Here is an 8,909-nt window from a genome sequence, read left to right as displayed (position 1 = left end):
TTAATCTATGAAGGATATCTTACAGGGATTTTGTAGTGTTGAACAGTTTTTGAAAATGGTATCATACACACACTGTGAGAAACACACAGTGGTCTTTACTGCACTGTTTCCTCTCTTATGAGAATAAATACTTTACTACAAGTTGTCACTAATAATATGACCTGAGGATTTGTGTATTTTGCATTGTTGGGGTTGGTGTGAGTACCTATATTGATATCAAGACATTGTCTTGTGTATCAGAGTCTTGAGACAAATGAAAGTTCAGCTTTTAATCTTTACAATGCCAAAAAAGAAAAGTTGGCATAGCACAGCTCCAAAAATAGAATTGTGGTGAGAATATGAAGAAAAATTATCTAAACTTTTTGGAACTGTGGGGTGCCAACTTTATTGTCATTGCAAACAAAGATGTAATAAATACGCAAATGAAATCACTGCAACTCAAAATGACATTAAACTACATTTTTTATTCTTTGATTCATTCATTACAAATATTTGTAATATTACAAATGCAGCCTTTTTCGTAAATATGAAAAATACTGTCCCTTAAAATTAACCATGTTTTTTGATGCGCTGATTACCATTGGCAAAACCATGGTTATTTTGTGGTAACCATTGTATAACTATAAATACTATAAAAAGTGTTTTGTTTTAATTGTTGTAAAACCATGTTTAATTTCTGTAAGGGGTAGTATGCTTCAAGAATTTACTTTAGTAAATTGTAGTGAATTCATGCTTTAGTGTTTTTGAACCTTACATAGTTAATATTACAGCATACAACAGTATTTAATAGTTTATCAGTTAATACCACAAAATACTCTAATGTTAAATGTGTAGTGGTGTTAGACACTACGGTACTCTAAAAACAAACGGTGCTAAATAGCACTAAAAGTGGTTCTTGGCTTGTAATCATAGAGGAACCATTTTTAGTGCTATATAGCACATATGAAGGTCATGAAGCACCACATATGGTTTTACATAGCACAATATGGTTCTACACCGGTGCTACACAGGTACTTCATGGGTGCTATATGGCACTTAAAATTGTTCCTCTGATTATGAGCCAAGAACCACTTTAGTGCTATTTAGCACCGTTTGTTTTAATTGTATATACATCAATTAACTGCAGTAAATCCTAAAGTATATTACCATATATCACATAATTTTTTATGTTAGGAGGAAAAATTTGATAGATTGCAATGTATGAACCTATTACTAATAAATAAATATATTAATGATGTACATCATGCTAGTCATTCATAACTTGAATGTCTATCTGATCTCATTAAGACAGCTAATTAAGTTTTCATAGTATGTCTACATTCTAGGCCTGTTCAAAAGATGATATTTATTTTAGCTTTTTTATTGTGATCTCACAATATAATAAAAACATTACCTTTGGTGTTGGCGAACACATAGGGGTGGTTTCCCGGACAGGGATTATTTTAAACCAGGACTAGGCCTTAGTTTAATAAGGAAATATAACTAGTTTTAAAAACGCCTTACTACAAACATTACTGGCGTGCATTTTGAGGCAAAACAAAGGGCACTGGTGTATTTTAAAATATGTCAGTGCAAGTTGTTTTCAGTTTGGACAGCTCTTTTTTTTAGTTTAGTCTAGGACTAGTCTAATCCCTGTCCAAGAAACCGCCCCATTAACTGAAATAGTATAGATTTCTAGATTAATCTTCTTGATACAACGCTAAAGTAAAGTTCGCCAGAGTTCACGGGGCGCAGAATCACACATGCTCACATATGAGGTCAAATTGAATGCAAAAATCCGTTCCTCTAATTATTTTATTATTACTTTTATATACTTTATGGATTTAAAATTACATTAATTTCATAGGATAATGCAGTTGTTGTGCAAAATGCATTAATGACACAATTAAACAAGTCATTAAACAAAACGTAAATAAACAAACATGCCATTTCAGATGTAAATATGATGTCAATATGTCATTATTCCGATTAAATAGTATTTGATATGAAAGTTAGTCAACACTTTTATTTTGGTTTTTGCATGAAGGCAGGGACGCTCAGATTGTTAGTGCCATGGAAAAGACTGAAAGCTCTATAATATTTCGTTTGATGTATGCACAAATTTCTGTGAGCTGTGCACACTGTGTCCCCTTAAAAAATTGGTACATGACGCTCCTGACTGGCATAATATTACTATCTGTGCTTAAAATGTCATTGTAATATCTGGTCAGTAGGTGGCGGTAAATGCTCAGACAAAAGAATACGGTTCAGTTGACACCAAAGAACAAACAACGTCATGTCTTTAGGTGTTAAATCTTTCCACATTTTAAACTAACTTATATCAAGCTATTATAAAATATTAACAGATAACAAATTTGTTTGGAAAAACAAGCAAATAATAAAATGTGTTACTAAATATTTTGCTAAATATTGTATGTAGTAACATGGCATGTTGCAGAAATCCATTTGTGTATTCTGATAAGTTCCTCCATACCTTTGTAAAAAAAATGCTTTTCTTTTCTTGTATCCAGTGTGTGGGTTGATATCTATCAGCCCTGCTCTTTTCAAGGTCATACTGAATGATATTCTCAATGTCATGACTGTGCCGGTCATCTCTTATCATTTATCACAGCTAGTCTGTGTGTAGCAAAGGGCCCACAGTATTCAGAATGAAATGTTCTTTCTACTGAATCGCTCCATCTTTCTGTTGAGCACTGAGCTTTTGTGGTTTGTCTGCACAGCTGACCTTTAACTGTATGCTTACAATGGGAGTTTTGCTAGAATCCAGTAACAAACTAGCATAGTTATATTCATTAGTTAGTTGACTCATAAATTGTATGAGAGGTATCATGAATTTTTACATCTATTTGCTGTAACATCCAAGCATTGTATAGATAATGCATTGGCCATGTGGAGAGAGCATGGAGAAAATGTTTATGAGGAAAATGTAGACAAAACGACAAAGACTTTAAGATGTCAAATACATATTTGTTGTCCCAGAGTACAGATGTGAAGTTTTAGCTCAAAATACCATATAGATAAATTATTATAGCAAGTCACTTTGTAGGTGTGTGCAAAAATGTGCCGTTTTGGGTGTGTCATTTAACATGCAAATGAGCTGATCTCTGCACTAAATGGCAGTGGCGTGGTTAGAAAAGGCAGATTAAGAGGTGGTATTATCCCCTTCTGACATCACCAGGGTGCCAAATTTCAATTACCTATTTGTTCACATGCTTGTGGAAAATGGTTTACCAAAACTGAGTTACTGGGTTGATCTTTTACACATTTTCTAGGTTGATAGAAGCACTGGGGACCCAAATGTAGCGCTTAAACATGGAAAAAGTCAAAATTTTCATGATATGTCCCCTTTAAGTCAAATACACAAAAGGTTGAGTTTTGAGTCCCTCAATGTTCCACTAGGGGATGTACATTACCCAAATTTGGATGTTATGGTTCACAGTCTATTGTATAATTTCACAACCTATTGTATAATTGTAAAGCTATTGTATATAATACCACAAATGTTCCTCACACTTATGTTGCATAGATATTTTCTTAGTACTTTTACGTGTACAAATGTATGTAATACATTTATTTTGGAACAATAAATTTTTTTATGTATTTAATGTGAAAAACACATTGAATACATACATAATTGTATTTAAGGCAAAATCTGTGCAAATATAAAACAGTCAGTGTCCTCATTAAGGATCTATTTGGTCTGAGACACTGTCCCCTAAAGCAGAAATCTCACAGCAACAGTGTTTTGCATGGATTGAGTGATGCTTAATGGTGTTCCTTCTGATTCTCCTGACTGCCCACCATTACCACCTGGAAACTGTCAGGATGTCCAGGATCCATTGTCAGTGGGAAAACTGTAAACTAGGGACAATGAGTTTGGTGACATGCCTGGAGAAAACAGATTTTGGATGCAGTTCTATAATGAAGGAATATACACCTCACGTAGTTCTCCCTAATGTAGTATACAATAGGCCATGTCCCAAATTACACTCTTCTACAATATATCTTGACAATTCACTAAAAATCAATTACACTCACTCATGTTGTCCCAAATGCATTTCCTCCAAGAAATGTATGACATCATCTTTCAGTTTCTATTCACTTACATTGATTAGATAAAAAGATGCATTTGAAATAAAAATAATGCTGTTATGCCTTTTATACACTCACCTAAAGGATTATTAGGAACATCATACTAATACTGTGTTTGACCCCCTTTCGCCTTCAGAACTGCCTTAATTCTATGTGGCATTGATTCAACAAGGTGCTGAAAGCATTCTTTAGAAATGTTGGCCCATATTGATAGGATAGCATCTTGCAGTTGATGGAGATTTGTGGGATGCACATCCAGGGCAAGAAGCTCCCGTTCCACCACATCCCAAAGATGCTCTATTGGGTTGAGATCTGGTGACTGTGGGGGCCATTTTAGTACAGTGAACTCATTGTCATGTTCAAGCGACCAATTTGAAACGATTCGAGCTTTGTGACATGGTGCATTATCCTACTGGAAGTAGCCATCAGAGGATGGGTACATGGTGGTCATAAAGGGATGAACATGGTCAGAAACAATACTCAGGTAGGCTGGGCATTTAAACAATGCCCAATTGGCACTAAGGGGCATAAAGTGTGCCAAGAAAACATCCCCCACACCATTACACCACCACCACCAGCCTGCACAGTGGTAACAAGGCATGATGGATCCATGTTCTCATTCTGTTTACGCCCAATTCTGACTCTACCATCTGAATGTCTCAACAGAAATCGAGACTCATCAAACCAGGCAACATTTTTCCAGTCTTTAACTGTCCAATTTTTGTGAGCTCATGCAAATTGTAGACTCTTTTCCTATTTGTAGTGGAGATGAGTGGTACCTGGTGGGGTCTTCTGCTGTTGTAGCCCATCCCCCTCAAGGTTGTGCGTGTTGTGGCTTCACAAATGCTTTGCTGCATACCTCGGTTGTAACGAGTGGTTATTTCAGTCAAAGTTGCTCTTCTATCAGTTGGCACATTCTCATCTGACCTCTAGCATCAACAAGGCATTTTCTCCCACAGGACTGCCGCATACTAGATGTTTTTCCCTTTTCACACCATTCTTTATAAACCCTAGAAATGGTTGTGCGTGAAAATCCTACTAACTGAGCAGATTATGAAATACTCAGACCGGCCTGTCTAGCACCAACAACCATGCCACGCGCAAAATTGCTTAAATCACCTTTCTTCCCATTCTGACAGTCAGGAGATTGTCTTGACCAGGACCACACCCCTAAATGCATTGGAGCAACTGCCATGTGATTGGTTGATTAGATAATTGCATTAATGAGAAACTGAACAGGTGTTCCTAATAATCCTTTAGGTGAGTGTATATGCAAAAAGTGCATGGAAAAGAAAGTAATATATATTTGGAACATGAAAAAGTTTCAGAATTTATATTTTTAGGTGAACAATCTCTTTAAGCGATGTAATATCTAGACTTCGGTAATTCACTTTAAAATCAAGCAAGGCTGGGTGCATGTGAACATCCTTATGAATCATATAATAACAAATGGGATCCCCATAGGTCTTGTGGGTGTCATGGATATGTGCAAGCAAAGGCTGTGAGACCCCTAGTTTACGTCAAGGGCACTTTTGGAGACAAATCTTGATTCTATTAACTCAATAGTTGATTTTTTATATGTTCAGTCATGATTTATTGCGGTTTATGTTATTGTGTGTATAGGTTGTGTTGTGTTTCCAGGGCCACTGGGTATATTTACTTTAAAGTATCTGTAATATATGTAATAATAATACTGTGTATGAAATGACCTGACATCAGTATTACCTATGGACATTGCAGGGATGCTGCCCAGTATAGCGAGCGAGCAAGCGTGCGCGCGAGAGAAAGAGAGAAAGAGAGAGAGAGAGAGCGCACTGTATGATTGATTATTCTGTTATACCTTTGTGGTTTGATGAAAGCATCCATGATTTATTTGCACCACTCACAACATCATTACACTTCGTACAGTATCTGTGTGTGCGAGCGTGTGTACTATACAGGTATATTAAATCTCAAGTATTTCTTTGAAGCTAAAAATATTGCAAACAAAGCCTGCCAAGAATGGTTCCATAAATGGCTGTCCCCCCGATAAATATTCTCCCATCTAGTGACACCCCATATTAAAATGGGAACTATCCCCTGTTGTGCATACTGCACATATTAGGTTATTTAATACTTGATGAATGTGTTTACTTGAAGCAGATGTAATTATTTAGCACTGCTACACCACATCAGTTTAGTGTCTGGTCCACATCCTTCCCCGTTGTCCCTCATGTGTCATAATTTCTGGTAAGACAGATTTAAAGTAGCTGTTTTCCTCTTAGTTTTAGTGGGATGCACATGTGTGTTGTTTAATTGCTTAATGATGTTACAGTAGGTTGCATTTAAAAGCTCGTGAAATTCATTGCAGTTTATTGCAATCGTAGACTAATAAAGTCGTATGTAATAATATTTTCATTTTACGAGACCTTTAAAATAGTTTTCCACAGAGCAGTCTTCTTGCTTTTGGGTCATTCTACAAAAAGGTGGAAATGCTTGTCCCTTGCTTTTGCAGACCCCTTAATCATTTAATTTGATCTATTAATTCCATAATGATATATATTTAATAAATATAGACTGTCCTTAACATGATGAGAGAGTTTATTTATGTACTTTTCTTTTTTCCTTTTTTTAAACTTTTTTTTTTAATGTCTTGTCCTGAAAATTGCCCTGTCCCTTTGATCATACATGGAAGTTGAACTGTGTACTTATTATTTAAAACCATGTTTTTTATAAAACAAATCTAATTTACATTTACCTTTAACCCTGTATGAATTTACTACAACACTGAAATGGTAAAAAATACACTATTAATATGAATAATATCAAATAAACATTTGTCCCCCAAATTTATGTCATTGGTGTTACCCTACCCAAAGCACTTTTATTTTGAAACAATGCATCAGCTCTTTGAAGTTTTTGTTGTGGCAAAAGGTCAGTGGAAGAAGGCAAAAGGTTTGTGAGATGTCTTACCTTATTTGTTAAAATATCATGATATATCTAAGAATTTTGAGATAAGATTTTTTGGATGTCATACGTGTTACTTTTTTTTATAGCTGGAGTGTTAAGATCTTTTCATAAAAATACATTATACTGAATAAGTATGTGATTGTTACATCTCTAATGAAATGGCACATGGCTAATGGCAGCCATTTTGTTAAAATATTAGTTTTTCCTGTAAATTGTCCATTGGTGTTACCATCATTGGTGTTACCGTCATTAGTGTTACTTCTCTAATGAGAACTTTTTATATTCTAATTTTGTCATTGGTGTTACATTGTGTCATTGGTGTTAAACCAAGTTTTGGTGTTATGAATGTATTTTCTTGTACTTTCTAGTAATTTTTCTCCATCTTTTCTTGCTGTTACCATTCCTCTACTCAACCTTTAACTAAAAACACAAGCTGTAATGAGAAAAAATATTTAGTATCAACATTAATGTTGTTTAAATCACAGGTAACACCAATAACAAATAAATGACTCATGGATTCTTTATTAAAATGTATTAAAAAGTTAAAAATAGATTAAGCTCCCCGCTTTGCGTATTCATAGATTTGACAAGTTAATTAATGCTATTAAAGAAGTTTTGGGTATATTGCAAGAAGTTAATTTAAGCAAATTTCCATCACCCGAATTCCACCTTTTCTGTAGAATGACCCTTTTGTGTACATACTGTACAGTATCCCTGCAGAAAAAAACATCAAAGACCAGCATCATTCCCATAGTGGTCCATGCTGGTTTGGTGCTGGTTTAGCTGGTGGTCATGCTACTCGTTTTCCAGCTGGTATTTCCTATTAAAATTTGTAGTTTGGTCTCTAAAGCTAACAGATTTGAGTTGTCATGAACTATTTTGTAACATCAAGTCCCGACACATTAACAGCAATATTCCCAAGATGTTAACTAGTACTTGTTTTAGAGTAAGATGCCTTAACTGTGTTAAAGTGCATGTTGAAGTTTTGTTGTTGGCATGCAAGCGAGGCTGAGATTTCGGTGTACTTCCTGGTTGGAGGGTTGGGTTGTGGATGCTGGTTTGCACTTTGTGCTTCCTGTCCCATTCCTCTGATGGGACAGGCCCTTCGGTACTTCCTGCATGGAGGGGTGGAGGGCGTACTGTGACCTTGCCTCATGTGTTTTCCCCGCTGGGTTGTCCCATCGAGCCATTCCAAGATGGGGACACAACAAAACTCACATTGAAAGGAAACACAAGAGGAACAGGGGTATCAGGTAAGACCTAAAAAAAAATGCCGGTACACAAGGTACAGTAACGTACCCAAAAAGGTATAACATTGTATTATGTTTAGTATACCTGTAATGGTACCAGTGGCAGCCGGTGACTTCTTTTTTCGAGGGTGCTCGATGCAAAGTTCGTCATAACATGTATGTAGCCCGTCATGTGTGCTGTTCCTTTTTTCAAAATATGTGTTCTGCGTGTCGAGTGAACCTATGTGGATCACGTGTCTTGCCAAAATAAGTGCTTGTTGCAGATGTGTCTAATGGGTTTATGATAAAAGAGACGCTCGCGTTTGCCAGATACTCGCATAATCTAATGCGTAATCAGAGTTTACTTTTAAGGAAGTGTCTAACGTGATTTTGTGAACGTGAGCGTCTCTTTTATCATAAACAGTTTTGACGCGTGTGCAGCAGACACTTATTTTGACAAAACACGTGATGCACACAGGATCTCTCAACACGCAGAACACATATTTTGGATTTTCAAAATATGTGTTGCTCGTCATGTCAAAATATGTGTTCGTTGCGTCATGTGAACCATGTGCATCATGCATCATGTCAAAATACGCGACGAAAGGGTTTATGATAAAAGAGAAACTTACGTTCACA

The sequence above is a fragment of the Misgurnus anguillicaudatus genome, chromosome 14, assembly GCF_027580225.2.
Source record: "Misgurnus anguillicaudatus chromosome 14, ASM2758022v2, whole genome shotgun sequence".
Lineage (NCBI taxonomy): Eukaryota > Metazoa > Chordata > Actinopteri > Cypriniformes > Cobitidae > Misgurnus > Misgurnus anguillicaudatus.
This window is presented reverse-complemented; position numbering follows the sequence as displayed.